Source organism: Lathyrus oleraceus, chromosome 5, assembly GCF_024323335.1.
Source record: "Lathyrus oleraceus cultivar Zhongwan6 chromosome 5, CAAS_Psat_ZW6_1.0, whole genome shotgun sequence".
Taxonomy (NCBI): Eukaryota; Viridiplantae; Streptophyta; class Magnoliopsida; order Fabales; family Fabaceae; genus Lathyrus; species Lathyrus oleraceus.
In genome coordinates this window covers 556,415,376-556,432,855 of record NC_066583.1, presented here as the reverse complement: position 1 = coordinate 556,432,855, position 17,480 = coordinate 556,415,376, and positions in this window count along the sequence as shown.

Here is a 17,480-nt window from a genome sequence, read left to right as displayed (position 1 = left end):
CACGCTCGCCTAGCGAAGCTGGCAGATAACAGAAAATTCGGGGCTTCACTCTGAGCCCATTAGGTCATGGAAAAAAGGTATTATAAATACCACAACTCCAGTCAGAAAAAGGGAGGACGAAAAAGGACGAAAGGAGAACCCTAGCAAGCAAACCCTAGCGCTCACAAACGGAAAACCCTGGAGGCTAACCCTGAGAATTCCGAGTAACCCTAAAGGAAACCCTGAAGGAAAAGCCGGCGGCAGCAAGGTCACTTCCGCTCAATTCGATCCGATCGGCCAATTCAAGGTTACAATTCGATTACAAACAGGTTGGCATTGCTATTACTACCTTATGTTCTTAGTTTTCACATGGTATCATGATTGAATTTATGAAACTATCTTAAGTTTTACATATGAATTTAAGTATGCATGAACATCTGAATGTCTAACCACATAATCTCTGTAATGAATGCTATAAGGTGTGAAGCTTGCTGCCATTATATCGTTATTAAAACCGGAATCCGCAGCCGCTCGCTAGCACATCGCTAAGCGAGCATGCAATGAGTGTTCGCTAAGACTTCGCTAGGCGAAGCAGGAGCGAACGCGACAGCAGCCGACTTTTCTGTTCTGACTTTTGCCCACCTGTCATGTTTTTATCATAGCCATGCATTGTTTATCTGACCCTACTGCTGTTCTGGTTTCTTTTGTGGTGTAATTCTCGATTGCACCCTGATTTGGTATTCTGACATGTTTGCTGAGTTTTGCAAAGGTTCACACATCGCCGGGAAAGCTAACTAGATAGGTATTCCACTTTATTTGTGGGATGCCCTTTGTGGAGTTTCACCCTAAATTACCTAATTAATTTTAATGTATTAATTTTAATGTGGAGATCCACCCTTGTCATACCCCAAAATTTGCCCGTTGATATTACAAAGCATTTTCCAAGACCCTCCGACTTGTTCCACAAGGCACTGACATCCCAAAGGAACGAAGGCCCAGCTCACGAATGGCCCAATCCAGAAAATGGCCCAAAACTGGCCTGTTCGCTACACGCTTGCCTAGCGAACGTTACGTTCGCTACACGCTCGCCTAGCGAACGTTCGCTACACGCTCGCCTAGCGAAGCAAACGTTCGCTACCAGCTCGCCTAGCGAAGCTGACAGACAACAAAAAATTTCGGGCTTCGTTCTGAGCCCATTAGGTCATGAAAAAGGGCATTATAAATACCAGCACTTCAGTAATGAAAAGAAAACGAAAAAAGGAGGAAAGGAGAACCCTAGCAAGCAAACCCTAGCGCTCACAGACGGAAAACCCTAAAGGAAACCCTGAAGGAAAAGCCGGCGGCAGCAAGGTCACTTCCGCTCAATTCGATCCGATCGGCCAACTCAAGGTTACAATTCGATTGCAAACAGGTTTGCGTTACTATTATCGCTTTATTTTCTTAATTTGCATGTGATACCGCTTTAGGTTCTTAACTTGCATGTGATATTATAATTGAATTCATAAACATATTTGAGGTTTTGCATGTGAATTTAAGTGTGCCTGAATATTGTGAATGCTGAACCATGTAATTATGTGTTGAATGCCATAAGCCATGCCGCAGGTTGAAGTCATACTGTTCTGAAATTCAAAACCCGCAGCCGCTCGCTAGCACATCGCTAAGCGAGCATGTAGCGAGTGTTCGCTAGGCCTTCGCTAGGCGAGGCAGAGGCGAACGGGACAGCCATTGATATTTGTTATGTTCTATGCGTAACCTGATCTATTCTATGTTAATTATGCACTGTTTTGCCTGACATTCATGCTGCTGTATTTTCTTTTGCGATGTAATCTTCGATTACACCCCGATTTGGTATTCTAACCCGTTTGCTGAATTTTGCCAAGGTTCACATGTCCCAGGAAAAGATTGCCGTTAGGTCTTCCACTTTATTTGTGGGATACCCTTGTGGAGGCTCACCCTAAATTTTAATAATTAATTTTAATGTGTTAATTTTAATAATTAATTTTAATGTATTAATTTTAATTTATTATTTTAATGTATTGATTTTAATGTGGAGCTTCATCATAATCACCTAATTAACTTTAAAATGTGGCCTTTAAATATGTGATCTTGGACCTCTCTTTTGCCTTATGATATTACGGTATTACGGTCATGTCCCGCGAATGTGGGGATACACTTAGCAATGGCCCTTCGATTAAATCATCATAAAATAAATCATAGTCCCTCGGATGTTGCCTTCGAAAATACGATTTTGTCCCTCGATGACCCTTCGGTGTAGCCTACGGTTAAATGATGATCGTCCCTTCGAATGCTAAGGTATCCTTACAACTGTTGCCTTCAATGACCTATCGATGACCCTACGGTGACCCTTAAACATCCAAAGGGTAAAATTACTTACTTCTCAATAGTAAGGATAGTTTTACCCTCATAAGGATAGGAAACGTTCATAACGACCTCAGGAAGGTATAACTCTCAATTACTGGATCATAACCTAAAACATTTTTCACCCCTCACACTTTACACTTTACAATTCCTAGAAAATCACCACTTGGTATACATTCATACAAGAATCATTACCGAGTTATATTTTTCTAAACAACTTTCAAAACTAAACGAGATAACCACGTTGTATACATTCATACAAGAATCATTACAAAGTTAAATTCTCTTTTCAAAACCTTTCCTAAACCGCTTTCAAAATCAAACGAGATAAATACTTTGTATACATTCATACGAGAATCATTACAAAGTTAAACTCTCTTTCAAACATTTTTTAAGCAATTCACCGACACTTTTTCAGACAAAAATATAAGTGATCCAGCAATTAAGAGCCCATGGATAACCATGGATACAAAGGGTGCTAACACCTTCCCTTTGTATAATGTACCTCCCGAACCCAAAATCTATTGAGGTCTTTCCTGTTCTTTTCCACCTTTCCTTATTGGATAAAAGAAAAGTCGGTGGCGACTCTTGCTATCCGCGACATTGCGATAAAAAGCAAAATACCCCAAGTCAGTTCACCGTATGACAGAACTGGCGACTCTGCTGGGGACACTTTAAAAAGAGAGGTTACCTTAAAAACAAGATCACTTATTCAAATTGTCTGATTTACTTTTAAGGGATTGCTTGGGTATTCTTGAGTGAAAGATCCTACACCCGGATCTAGTGTACCTTAGGTAAGTAGCAATAGATCATCGCGACTATCCGGCGTATACTGGAATGGTTAAAATGATGGCTACGGTTAATGTGACACTTTGGATGTCCTGATGTTCCTCATGTTTGCTTGAGGAAAAATTTGGCATCTGCGTGGTGTCATTAAAGCATTAACCAGACTTTTAGAACCCTAATTGACTTATCCTGGCCATTAGAAAGTAGTGAGATAACTGACTTCGGTTCCGACTGGGGTTGGTTGAGACTCGATACTACACTCTTTGAGATTGGACTTTAGGGAAGCTTCGGTCAACCACTTGGTGTTGCACTGAAGTGGACTTAAAGAAAGGTCGATGATTTGAGATCCTTCTAGAACCCGGTTACTATTCTAGGACCGGTTGAACCAACCAAACTTCAGTGGGGAGGGTACTTACCTATGGAACTCATGCAAGCTTTAAAACCTAGGAATGATGGTTGTGTGAATTGCTTGTGCTTGTTATTTACATAACATACATAACATCATAACATACATAACATCATCATAACATCATGGCATTGTACTAACCATTTCGAGGACTTAGGGATTTAACTTTTCTCTAGTTCGTAAAAAAAAAAAAAAAAAAAAAAAAAAAAGAAAGAGTTTCCTTTTTTGGTAGTTTATGCAAAGTTAAATTCCAAAAGTCCTTGAAAACATTTCATACATTGCATAGCATAACATTGCATAACCGGTACTCTAAAGGGATCAGTGTTCTCACGGTTTTCCTCCAAACAGAAAAATGGATCTCGAACAAACTGTCAAAGATCTCCAGACTCAGAATGCTCAATTCAAGGAGATGATGCTAAGCTTATCCAAGGGGCAGGAGGAACTGAAGGCTCTTTTGGTCGAGAAGAAGAAAGACAAGAAAGCTGTGAGTTTCATTAACCCGGGAAGAAGGCGTAAAGGACAGGCTACGGGAATCAAATTTGGAATCCCGAATGGTCCAGAAGAGGGGGCGGAGAATGACTCAGAGGAAGAGAATGCTGATTTCTCCAACCCTGAGGATGACGATGAGGACTATGAAAATGAACAGTACTCTTCAAGAGATGATAAGTACAAATTGCTGGAAGAACGCATGCTAGCCATGGAGGGTCAGAAGGCGCCTGGTCTAGATTTCGAAAGTTTGGGTCTGGTCTCCGATGTGACCATTCCCCGCAAATTCAAAATCCCCACTTTCACTAAGTACGATGGTGCATCCTGTCCTCAGATGCATTTAAGGGCTTATGTGAGAAAGATTCAGCCGCACACCACTGATAAGAAACTGTGGATCCATTTCTTCCAAGAAAGTCTGTCTGGCACTCAGTTGGAATGGTATTATCAGCTCGAGAGCTCTGACATCCGCACCTGGACTGATTTAGCAACAGCTTTCTATAAGCAGTACCAGTACAATTCTGAATTAGCGCCTACTCGGCTACAGTTGCAGAATATGACTATGGGATCTAAAGAAAGCTTCAAAGAGTATGCTCAGAAATGGAGAGATCTGGCCGGCAGGGTCAAACCCCCTATGACTGACCGAGAATTAGTAGACCTGTTCATGGGTACCCTGACTGGCCCATTCTACAGCCACCTACTGGGGAGTTCTTCATCAGGTTTCACTGAACTTATACTGACAGGTGAACGGGTAGAGAGCGGCATTCGAAGTGGAAAGTTACAGGCAGCTACTTCTACAAGCAGTAAAAAGTCCTACCATGGGAAGAATGAATCGAATGCTGTGTATGGTCAAAAGAATCATAACAAGAAAAATGGTGACCATGCCGTTGGAGCAGTGACAATCGCCGCCCCGCCAGCTCAAAACTTCCAGCAAAGACCAGACAGACCAAGAAGGCAGTTTACCAAGCTCAATATGACTTTAGCACAAGCACTGCAAAGTATGCTAAAGGTAAACTTAATCACTCTCAGAGGTCCTCCTGCAAATGTCAACACTGCTTCGCCTCATTATAATCCCAATGCCAGGTGTGCATATCACTCCGATAGCCCCGGGCACGATACAAACGATTGTTGGTTGTTGAAGAACAAAATTCAGGATATGATCGACGCTGGGGAAATTGAGTTCGAGCCTCCGGAGACTCCTAATGTCATCACTGCCCCTCTGCCTAATCATGACAAGACTGTCAATGCTGTGGAGGATACTGATAACGATTATGACTTGGATAGCTGGATTTTCCCAACAATTGGTGACGGACTCAATAATTGGAAGGCTGAAGACACTATCCCGATTTCCTTTAGTCAGGAATAATTGTTATTGCTATTGTAGTGCTTCAAAGCATTGTGTCTATGCCCGGGGCATAATAGCTAATTTTAAGGGTTTGTCATTTTCATAAGCATATTCATATTCAATAAATCAATGGACTTTTTGCATTCAAATATTGCGTTCTTCATCTTTCCTGTCATTTTTCAAACAAGCTATGTTTTCTTGCACACACTCACGTAACAATTTGTCGATCCATATCCACTCTGGATCCTGTTGGTAATAACTCTGCTACTGTTCATTATGACTTTGAAAATCCGATCTACCAAGCCGAGGATGGAAGTGAGGAAGATTGTGAAGTCCCTGGAGAACTTGCCAGACTGGTACTACAAGAAGAAAAGACCATACAGCCGCATGAGGAATCAATTGAAATTGTAAATCTGGGTACTGAAATAAACAAGAGAGAAGTCAGAAGTTTCTTGGGACACTCGAATTACATTGCCCGATTCATTCCACACTTGACTGCTACCTACAAACCCATCTTCAAATTACTAAAAAAGAAAAATCAAGAGATGGTATAGAATGATGAATGACAAAATCAAGAAGTATCTCCAAGAACCTCCAATTCTGATACCACCAGTTGAAGAAAGCCCTCTCATCATGTATTTGACCGTGTTAGAAAATTCAATGAGGTGTGTGTTGGGGCAACATGACGAGTCTGGTCGAAAAGAGCATGCCATATACTGCCTTAGCAAAAGGTACCGACTGTGAAACAAGATACTCACAGCCCGAGAAAGCTTGCTGTGCTTTGGCCTGGGCTGCTCGCCGACTAAGACAGTATATGTTGAATCATACCACCTTATTGACTTCTAAGATGGATTCTATCAAATATCTACTTAAGGAACCTGTTGTCTCCTGAAAGAGCTATCACTGACAATGGTACTAATTTGAACAACAAGATGATTACTGAACTCTGCACGCAGTTCAAAATAAAACATCATAACTCTTCTTCGTACCGGCCAAAGATGAACGGCACCGTGGGGACTGCTAACAATATCAAGAAGGTCATGCAAGAAACGACATAACGTACAAAGACTGGCATGAGATGTTACCTCTTGCTCTTCATGGTTACCGCACTTCGACAGGGGCAACCCCTTTCTCTTTAGTCTATGGAATGGAAGCCGTTTTACCAGTGGAAGTTCAGATTCCCTCTCTAAGAATCATGAAAGAGGCAGGCTTAGATGAAGATGAATGGATTCAGACTCGACTCGATCAGATAAATCTGATTGATGAGAAGAGACTTGCGGCTGTTTGTCACGGGCAGATATATCAGAAGCGCATGACCCAAGCATTTAACAAAAGAGTCAAGAGACAGGTGTATCAAATTGGCGACTTGGTGATCAAGCGTATCATTCTACCACAAGGGGATCCCAGAGGCAAGTGGACTCCCACATACGAAGGGCCATTTGTGGTTAAGAAGGTATTCTCCGGTGGAGCCATGATACTTGCTACAATGGATGGCGAAGACTTCCCGCATCCTGTGAACGCAGACATAGTTAAAAAATACTACGCATAACAGAGACCCGCTAGGTCGATGTACCTAGGCAAAAGTAAGGGCATCCCGGCGAACCAAAGGGTTCGGGCAAAAATTAGGGATAAACTTATACAAAGGTACACCCGGCAAGTCGAAAACCTGAAAAGGCGGCTTGGGCAAAAAAGGGTATCCCGGTGGACTGAAAACCTGAAAAGGCGGTCCAGGCAAAAATTAGGGATTCAAGCGTATGACTATGTCCCATTCTCTGTCAGCTTCAACCAAGTTCAAGGGACTGAACAAGCCAATCACCTCTATCCGACAGCAGGAGATGAGATGCTTGAAGACATAATGACAGTAGTGGAATTAGAATCGATAGGACTTTTTCTGCATAGCTTTCTCTTTGTTTTCTTGACAATTTCCTCTTACTAGGATTTTTGTCTCCTTGTACACAAACTGCCTGTTTATAGGCCCTCTTTCAAAATCAATACAATTTTATCTCCAAAAAAATGCTTTGGTTTTCATTTCCTCTGTTTTGTTTGCATAAACGTCCATTGATTTAATTTGAATTGATATATGCATTTGAATATGATCAATGTTTATCAAAAATACATGCCTAAAATGGGAATTGCAATTACTACAAGACTTCAGGATCAAGGAGAAGGTCTAACCATGCTTTCCAATGAATCCGTTGCCAATCCTATTCCCCGGCAACGCCAATTATTCCCCCAGAAGAAATTGGCATTACTAGACAAATGGGTCATCTCTTCCACCCCCAGCCAGGCTCTGTTGGATATTTCCACCATCAGACAGAAATCAAGTATCCTCAGCTAAGAAAGAGTCATCAATACAAATATCTCCGACCAGAAGACTGAGATTTATTCCCCAATAGAGTCCCCTGGAAGAACGTTTCAGACACATAGTGCATTCATTACATCACTTCACATCACATACCTACATACAATTTTCATTCCGCATCATATACATTACATCATTTCATAACATATACATGCATACAAAGTTCGCATTTATTTCAGACGCATAATTCATTCATTACATCATTTCGCATGCATACAACATTTGCATCTCATGCATCATGACATGGCATGAAGCTAACTTTATTTTTCAGGTCAATTATCCTCCTGACACAGTCAAAACAAAGGTCCATTCAGACGGGCATCTTTATCTATTACATTCAAGCTTTAACCATATCCCTCAGATACTGCCTAGCGTACGGTATATTCCAAGTACATCCCAGACATTCATTGCAAATACAACATATACAAATACTAGCAGATATAGCCTAGCGTACGGTTCATTCTGATTCAGCTCAACATATAACTCCTTCCACTCAGATACGATCTAACGGATGATCCATTCTGATCTTCAACTACTCCCAACACGGTCTAATGTACGACCCGGTTGGACCTTCACTTCTCAGGTACTACCTAGCATACGGTCCACCCTGATTCATCTCAACACATGACTCCTTCAACTCAGATACGATCTAGCGTACGATCCATTCTGACCTTCATTAACTCGGATACAGTCTAATGTACGACCAATTTAGACCTTCAAATCTTCAAATACCACTCAAATACAGTCTAATGTACGACCAAGTTAGACCTTCAAGTCAGATTCTGCAAATACAGTCTAATGTACGACCAAGTTAGACCTTCAAGTCAGATTCTGCAAATACAGTCTAATGTACGACCAAGTTAGACCGTCAAGTCCTCGGATTCTGCCCAGATACAGTCTAATGTACGACCAAGTTAGACCAGATTCTGCTCAGTGACAGTCTAGTGTACGACCAAGTTAGACCGTCAAGTCCTCGGACAACTCAGATAAGGTTTAATGTACGACCAAGTTAGACCTTTATCTCCTCGGATGCTACCTTCGGACAGGTACATTTCTGAATGGTAGTCTAGTGTCATACCCCAAAAATTACCCATCATTTTTCCCAAAAAAAAAAAAAAAAAAAAAAAAAAGAGATTTTTTTTTTAATTAATTAATTAATTAATTAAATAATTAAAATAAATAAATAAATAAAATATAACAAATTATTTTGGACTTGGGTCTCCCTCATTCCAAGCCCATTACCCACGAAATTAGTCTATAAATACTGAAGTTTCAGTAGGGGAGTTACACTTGGAGTTACACTGGGAGATTCACTGGGAAAAAAAAAGAGGAGGAGAACAGAGAAGAACGAATAGAAGTTTTGGCATAGGAACCCTGCCTACCCGGAGAATTCAGAGTAAAGAAACCCTGAAGGCAGCTCATCTGCACCGAAGCCATCGCCGTCCAATTCCCGCTGCCTAACTTATTCCGATACTACAAGTGGTCAATCCCTTCAACCTTGAATTGGCAAACAGGTTTGCGTATCTCTATTGTTTATACTTTCAATTGGCCATATCTACATATATAATGCATCATGATTAAATGTTGATATATAATTTGCTTTCGTATGGGAATTTAAATATGCCTGAATACCCTGAATGTTTGATCATGTTATTCCTGTGATAAAATGCCATAAAATTCAAAGTTCCTAACGTGGGGCTGTTTTCAAATTCAAAATCCGTGGCCGCTCGCTAGCACCTCGCTAGGCGAGCCTGGGGCGAGTATTCGCCTGGCCTTCGCTAGGCGAGGCAGAGGCGAACGAGACAGTAGCTGACTTTTCTATTCTGTTTTTTTTTATGTTTTATCATAGCCATGCATTATTCATCCTATCCTATTTATTGTTGTGATATTTCTCCGGTGTAATCTTCGATTGCACCCTGATTTGGTGTTCTGACATGTTTCTTTTTTTTGAGTTTCGTAAAGGTTCACATATCCCAGGAAAAGGTTATTGGCTAGGTATTCCACTTTATTTGTGGGATACCCTTGTGGAGTTTCACCCTAAATTAATTTTTAATGTATTAATTTCTAATGTATTAATTTTTTAATATATTATTTTTAATAATTTTAATGTGGAGTTTCATCCTAATTATATAATTAATTGTAAAACTTTGCCTTTGAATAAGTGATCTTGGACCTCTCTTTGTTGCCTTACGATTACGATATTACGGTCATGTCCCGCGAACGTGGGGATACCCTTAGCAAAGACCCTTCGGTTCAATCATCATAAAATAAATTATAGTCCCTCGGATGTTGCCTTCGAATATACAACTTTGTCCCTTGATGACCCTCCGATGTTGCCTACGGTTAAAAGATGATAGTCCCTTCGAATGCTAAGATATCCTCGTAACTGTTGCCTTCAATGACCTATCGATGACCCTACGATGACCCTTAAACATCCAAAGGATAAAACTACTTATTTCTCAATAATAAGGACAGTTTTACCCTCATAAGGATAGGAAATGCTCATAAAGACCTTGGGTCGGTATAACTCTTAATTGTTGGCTCACAATCTAAAAACAATTTTCACACCTCACACCTTTCAAAATATCTTTAGAAAATCACCACTTGGTATATATTCATACTAGAATCATTACCGAGTTATATTTTTCTAAACAATTTCCAAAACTAAACGAGATAACTACTTTGTATAGATTCATACAAGAATCACTACAAAGTTAAATTCTCTTTCCAAAAACAATTTTCCAAACAATTCACAAACACTTTTTTTCAGACAAAAATAATATAAGTGATCGAGCAATTAAGAGCCCATGGATAACCATGGATACAAAGGGTGCTAATACCTTCCCTTTGTATAATGTACCTCCCGAACCCAAAATCTAAATTAAGGTCTTTCCTGTTCTTTTCCACCTTTCCTTATTGGATAAAAGAAAAGTCGGTGGCGACTCTTGCTAACCGCGACATTGCGATAAAAAACACAAAAGTCCAGTTCACCGTATGACAGAACTGGCGACTCTGCTGGGGACCCTAAATATTTAAAAAGAGAGGTTACCTTAAAAACAAGATCACTTATTCAATTTGTCTGATTTATTTTAAGGGATTGCTTGGGTATGTTATGCTTGAGTGAAAGATCCTACACCCGGATCTAGTATACCTTAGGTAAGTAGCAAGAGATCATCGCGACTGTCCGGCGTATACTGGAATGGTCAAAATGATGGCTACAGTTAATGTGGCACTTTGGATGTCCTGATGTTCCTCATGTTAGTTGAGGAAATATTTGGCATTCGCGTGGTGTCATAAAAGCATTAACCAGACCTTTAGAACCCTAATTGACTCATCCTGGCCATTAGAAAGTAGTGAGATAACTGGCTTCGGTTCCGACTGGAGTTGGTTGAGACTCGATACTACACTCTTTGAGATTGGACTTTAGGGAAGCTTCGGTCAACCACTTGGTGTTGCACTGAAGTGGACTTAAGGAAAGGTCAATGATTTGAGATCCTTCTAGAACCCGGTTACTATTCTAAGACAGGTTGAACCAACCAAACTTCAGTGGGGAGGGTATTTACCTATGGAACTCACGCAAGCCTTAAAACCTAGGAATGATTGTTGTGTGACTTGCTTGTGCTTGTTATTTATCTAACAACATGACATCATAACAACATAACATCATAACATCATGGCATTGTACTAACCATTTCAAGGATTTAGGGATTTAACTCTGCTAAAAAAAAAAAAAAAACAAAAAAAAAAAACAAAAGCAAAAACAAAAGAGAAAAGAAAAAAAAAAGCTCTTTTTGTTAGTTTATGCAAAGTTAAATCCCGAAAGTCCTTGAAAACATTTCATACATTGCATTGCATCGCATAACAGGTATTCTAAAGGATCAGTGTTCTCACGATTTTCCTATCAAACAGATTCCAGCAGATTCAAGTCTATAAATACTGAAGTTTCAGTAGGGGAGTTACACTTGGAGTTACACTGGGAGATTCACTGGGAAAAAAAAAGAGGAGGAGAACAGAGAAGAACGAATAGAAGTTTTGGCATAGGAACCCTGCCTACCCGGAGAATTCAGAGTAAAGAAACCCTGAAGGCAGCTCATCTGCACCGAAGCCATCGCCGTCCAATTCCCGCTGCCTAACTTATTCCGATACTACAAGTGGTCAATCCCTTCAACCTTGAATTGGCAAACAGGTTTGCGTATCTCTATTGTTTATACTTTCAATTGGCTATATCTACATATATAATGCATCATGATTAAATGTTGATATATAATTTGCTTTCGTATGGGAATTTAAATATGCCTGAATACCCTGAATGTTTGATCATGTTATTCCTGTGATAAAATGCCATAAAATTCAAAGTTCCTAACGTGGGGCTGTTTTCAAATTCAAAATCCGTGGCCGCTCGCTAGCACCTCGCTAGGCGAGCCTGGGGCGAGTATTCGCCTGGCCTTCGCTAGGCGAGGCAGAGGCGAACGAGACAGTAGCTGACTTTTCTATTCTGTTTTATTTTATGTTTTATCATAGCCATGCATTATTCATCCTATCCTATTTATTGTTGTGATATTTCTCCGGTGTAATCTTCGATTGCACCCTGATTTGGTGTTCTGACATGTTTCTTTTTTTTGAGTTTCGTAAAGGTTCACATATCCCAGGAAAAGGTTATTGGCTAGGTATTCCACTTTATTTGTGGGATACCCTTGTGGAGTTTCACCCTAAATGAATTTTTAATGTATTAATTTCTAATGTATTAATTTTTTAATATATTATTTTTAATAATTTTAATGTGGAGTTTCATCCTAATTATATAATTAATTGTAAAACTTTGCCTTTGAATAAGTGATCTTGGACCTCTCTTTGTTGCCTTACGATTACGATATTACGGTCATGTCCCGCGAACGTGGGGATACCCTTAGCAAAGACCCTTCGGTCAAATCATCATAAAATAAATTATAGTCCCTCGGATGTTGCCTTCGAATATACAACTTTGTCCCTCGATGACCCTCCGATGTTGCCTACGGTTAAAAGATGATAGTCCCTTCGAATGCTAAGATATCCTCGTAACTGTTGCCTTCAATGACCTATCGATGACCCTACGATGACCCTTAAACATCCAAAGGATAAAACTACTTATTTCTCAATAATAAGGACAGTTTTACCCTCATAAGGATAGGAAATGCTCATAAAGACCTTGGGTCGGTATAACTCTTAATTGTTGGCTCACAATTAAAAAACAATTTTACACCTCACACCTTTCAAAATATCTTTAGAAAATCACCACTTGGTATATATTCATACTAGAATCATTACCGAGTTATATTTTTCTAAACAATTTCCAAAACTAAACGAGATAACTACTTTGTATATATTCATACAAGAATCACTACAAAGTTAAATTCTCTTTCCAAAAACAATTTTCCAAACAATTCACAAACACTTTTTTTCAGACAAAAATAATATAAGTGATCGAGCAATTAAGAGCCCATGGATAACCATGGATACAAAGGGTGCTAATACCTTCCCTTTGTATAATGTACCTCCCGAACCCAAAATCTAAATTAAGGTCTTTCCTCTTTTCCACCTTTCCTTATTGGATAAAAGAAAAGTCGGTGGCGACTCTTGCTAACCGCGACATTGCGATAAAAAACACAAAAAGTCCAGTTCACCGTATGACATCTAGTATACGGCTACTCCCTTACTCAGATGCTACCTTCGGACAGGTACATTTCTGAATGGCTATAGTCTAGCTATACGGCTACTCCCTTACTCAGATGCTACCTTCGGACAGGTACATTTCTGAATGGTAGTCTAGTATACGGCTACTCCCTTCCTCAGATGCTACCTTCGGACAGGTACATTTCTGAATGGTAGTCTAGTATACGGCTACTCCCTCCTCAGATGCTACCTTCGGACAGGTACATTTCTGAATGGTAGTCTAGTATACGGCTACTCCCTTACTCAGATGCTACCTTCGGACAGGTACATTTCTGAATGGTAGTCTAGTATACGACTACTCCCTTACTCAGATGCTACCTTCGGACAGGTACATTTCTGAATGGTAGTCTAGTATACGGCTACTCCCTTCCTCAGATGCTACCTTCGGACAGGTACATTTCTGAATGGTAGTCTAGTATACGACTACTCCCTTACTCAGATGCTACCTTCGGACAGGTACATTTCTGAATGGTAGTCTAGTATACGACTACTCCCTTACTCAGATGCTACCTTCGGACAGGTACATTTCTGAATGGTAGTCTAGTATACGGCTACTCCCTTACTCAGATGCTACCTTTGGACAGGTACATTTCTGAATGGTAGTCTAGTACACGACTACTCCCTTTTCAGCAGATTCAGCCTAACGGACGGCTCATTCTGCAGCTCAGATGCGATCTAGCGTACGATCCATTCTGATCTTTCATCCCCAGCAAAGTCATCCGCCTAATGAACAACTCACTCTGGTATTCAGACACGGTCTAACGTATGATCCATTCTGATCCCTTATCCCCAGCAGTATATAGCATACTCTGACTCCCCAGCGAAGTCGACAGCATAATGGATGACTCACTATACGGTCTGATGTACGACCCGGTGTGACACCCATGTCTCCAGATATCGTCTAACGTACGACAGAATCTGGAAATCTCCTCATCAAACTTCCTGGATGGCATCTTTAAGCCCATCTCCGTCAAGACTGATGGACAAGCGCAAATTGTTGGGGCATTCTAGTGTTCAATAATCTTTCACCTCCAGACCACGAACGGCATACTCGCCATTCTAACTCTCTCGGTTCAAGAATATTGAACAGGGGCAGCGTTGTCATACCCCAAAATTTGCCCGTTGATATTACAAAGCATTTTCCAAGACCCTCCGACTTGTTCCACAAGGCACTGACATCCCAAAGGAACGAAGGCCCAGCTCACGAATGGCCCAATCCAGAAAATGGCCCAAAACTGGCCTGTTCGCTACACGCTTGCCTAGCGAACGTTACGTTCGCTACACGCTCGCCTAGCGAACGTTCGCTACACGCTCGCCTAGCGAAGCAAACGTTCGCTACCAGCTCGCCTAGCGAAGCTGACAGACAACAAAAAATTTCGGGCTTCGTTCTGAGCCCATTAGGTCATGAAAAAGGGCATTATAAATACCAGCACTTCAATAATGAAAAGAAAACGAAAAAAGGAGGAAAGGAGAACCCTAGCAAGCAAACCCTAGCGCTCACAGACGGAAAACCCTAAAGGAAACCCTGAAGGAAAAGCCGGCGGCAGCAAGGTCACTTCCGCTCAATTCGATCCGATCGGCCAACTCAAGGTTACAATTCGATTGCAAACAGGTTTGCGTTACTATTATCGCTTTATTTTCTTAATTTGCATGTGATACCGCTTTAGGTTCTTAACTTGCATGTGATATTATAATTGAATTCATAAACATATTTGAGGTTTTGCATGTGAATTTAAGTGTGCCTGAATATTGTGAATGCTGAACCATGTAATTATGTGTTGAATGCCATAAGCCATGCCGCAGGTTGAAGTCATACTGTTCTGAAATTCAAAACCCGCAGCCGCTCGCTAGCACATCGCTAAGCGAGCATGTAGCGAGTGTTCGCTAGGCCTTCGCTAGGCGAGGCAGAGGCGAACGGGACAGCCATTGATATTTGTTATGTTCTATGCGTAACCTGATCTATTCTATGTTAATTATGCACTGTTTTGCCTGACATTCATGCTGCTGTATTTTCTTTTGCGATGTAATCTTCGATTACACCCCGATTTGGTATTCTAACCCGTTTGCTGAATTTTGCCAAGGTTCACATGTCCCAGGAAAAGATTGCCGTTAGGTCTTCCACTTTATTTGTGGGATACCCTTGTGGAGGCTCACCCTAAATTTTAATAATTAATTTTAATGTGTTAATTTTAATAATTAATTTTAATGTATTAATTTTAATTTATTATTTTTAATGTATTGATTTTAATGTGGAGCTTCATCATAATCACCTAATTAACTTTAAAATGTGGCCTTTAAATATGTGATCTTGGACCTCTCTTTTGCCTTATGATATTACGGTATTACGGTCATGTCCCGCGAATGTGGGGATACACTTAGCAATGGCCCTTCGATTAAATCATCATAAAATAAATCATAGTCCCTCGGATGTTGCCTTCGAAAATACGATTTTGTCCCTCGATGACCCTTCGGTGTAGCCTACGGTTAAATGATGATCGTCCCTTCGAATGCTAAGGTATCCTTACAACTGTTGCCTTCAATGACCTATCGATGACCCTACGGTGACCCTTAAACATCCAAAGGGTAAAATTACTTACTTCTCAATAGTAAGGATAGTTTTACCCTCATAAGGATAGGAAACGTTCATAACGACCTCAGGAAGGTATAACTCTCAATTACTGGATCATAACCTAAAACATTTTTCACCCCTCACACTTTACACTTTACAATTCCTAGAAAATCACCACTTGGTATACATTCATACAAGAATCATTACCGAGTTATATTTTTCTAAACAACTTTCAAAACTAAACGAGATAACCACGTTGTATACATTCATACAAGAATCATTACAAAGTTAAATTCTCTTTTCAAAACCTTTCCTAAACCGCTTTCAAAATCAAACGAGATAAATACTTTGTATACATTCATACGAGAATCATTACAAAGTTAAACTCTCTTTCAAACATTTTTTAAGCAATTCACCGACACTTTTTCAGACAAAAATATAAGTGATCCAGCAATTAAGAGCCCATGGATAACCATGGATACAAAGGGTGCTAACACCTTCCCTTTGTATAATGTACCTCCCGAACCCAAAATCTATTGAGGTCTTTCCTGTTCTTTTCCACCTTTCCTTATTGGATAAAAGAAAAGTCGGTGGCGACTCTTGCTATCCGCGACATTGCGATAAAAAGCAAAATACCCCAAGTCAGTTCACCGTATGACAGAACTGGCGACTCTGCTGGGGACACTTTAAAAAGAGAGGTTACCTTAAAAACAAGATCACTTATTCAAATTGTCTGATTTACTTTTAAGGGATTGCTTGGGTATTCTTGAGTGAAAGATCCTACACCCGGATCTAGTGTACCTTAGGTAAGTAGCAATAGATCATCGCGACTATCCGGCGTATACTGGAATGGTTAAAATGATGGCTACGGTTAATGTGACACTTTGGATGTCCTGATGTTCCTCATGTTTGCTTGAGGAAAAATTTGGCATCTGCGTGGTGTCATTAAAGCATTAACCAGACTTTTAGAACCCTAATTGACTTATCCTGGCCATTAGAAAGTAGTGAGATAACTGACTTCGGTTCCGACTGGGGTTGGTTGAGACTCGATACTACACTCTTTGAGATTGGACTTTAGGGAAGCTTCGGTCAACCACTTGGTGTTGCACTGAAGTGGACTTAAAGAAAGGTCGATGATTTGAGATCCTTCTAGAACCCGGTTACTATTCTAGGACCGGTTGAACCAACCAAACTTCAGTGGGGAGGGTACTTACCTATGGAACTCATGCAAGCTTTAAAACCTAGGAATGATGGTTGTGTGAATTGCTTGTGCTTGTTATTTACATAACATACATAACATCATAACATACATAACATCATCATAACATCATGGCATTGTACTAACCATTTCGAGGACTTAGGGATTTAACTTTTCTCTAGTTCGTAAAAAAAAAAAAAAAAAAAAAAAAAAAAAAGAAAAGAGTTTCCTTTTTTGGTAGTTTATGCAAAGTTAAATTCCAAA